Source organism: Paroedura picta, chromosome 4 (assembly GCF_049243985.1).
Source record: "Paroedura picta isolate Pp20150507F chromosome 4, Ppicta_v3.0, whole genome shotgun sequence".
Classification (NCBI taxonomy): Eukaryota; Metazoa; Chordata; class Lepidosauria; order Squamata; family Gekkonidae; genus Paroedura; species Paroedura picta.
Window position 1 is genome coordinate 112,514,780 of NC_135372.1, and position 1,265 is coordinate 112,516,044.

Genomic DNA, 1,265 nt, shown 5'->3' on the forward strand with positions numbered 1-1,265 from the left:
TGCCGGGCTGTTCGAGGGTTCAGCTCCAACGCCTGCAGATATTTTTTCTCCTGGAGGGATTGAATGGTTTTGCGGTTTGTTTGTTTTTCTTTGAGCCCCACAAAACAACTTGCAGGGCCTGCAGGCTTGGCACTTGGGAATGCTTTATGCTTCTGTATTGTTGAACATCTGGACTGAAGTGTGTTGCTAATGTCCGTGTTCCCTGCAGCCCTCCCCCACCACCCACCAACACACATGAAAAGCAGCCTCTTGCATGGCATCCCTGTGTGTTTGAAGCTCCTGAGTTTAAAAAGCATTTTGTGCTTTCAAGTAGAGTGGCTTCTGGAAGACAGAGGGAAAGTAAGAGAAATGAAAATCCAGTGGCATGTATCGAGTTGCTTGCCCAGTTCTCAGCACTGTGACCATGTTAGGAAGCACAAGGGCGGGTGCCTTCCCTTGATAGCTTGTGGCAGATCAGCAACTGTATGCCCTTCTCTCTACCTCTTAGAGAATCCTTACTAGACCGATCCTGGCAGGATAGCCTTCTGTTCTTATCATGTGCCTGGTATGTGCTTTGTTTAGGAATTTTCAAGGTGGTGGACTTATGTTGGTATTTTAGAAACTTTGTGCTGGAGCTTCTCCAGCCCCCTTTAATGAGATTGTCTGTCTGCTGTGGAATAGCTTCCTGCTGCTGGAAGTTAGAAATTTGAGTTATTAATCTACTTTGCCATTAGGATTTCCTTATTAACATGTCCAACCTAATGGGAGGAGAGGTTCTTTTCTCTATGCCAGCAGAAGTTATGAACAGGACCTTTTTTCCAGGTGATGGCCTTTGGGAAAGCTCCTCCTTTGTATAAGGAGCCCTCCTAACTCCTTACCCCATTGAAGTATGCTTTAGCCTTTCTCCTCGGTGCTTGCTCTTAGGCTGTAGGCAAGAATAGATGCTGCTAGTTAGAGGACTTTGCCTCCGTTTTTGCACTCATTGTAGTTGAAAAGGCGCATTTGGTGGGCAGGATGGAAGCTGGCCCTGCCGATTGCCTCTGCCAGTGTCCAGTTTCTTCTTACATGACCTCAGAACTTTGCAACTTATTTTACAAGGGAGTCCATATGTGCTTGGCTTTGTAGGCTTAAATTGAGTACTCCCTGCTCAAACCAGGTGTAAAATATGGTTAGAGTTAGTACCAACTCATGTACTGTATGTTGCCAAGCCTAAACATTCTGAGATTAAGCTGTGTTTGACTCTAGATGAAGTTAGCCTAAATCACCTCCAAGAATTTAATGTCCTT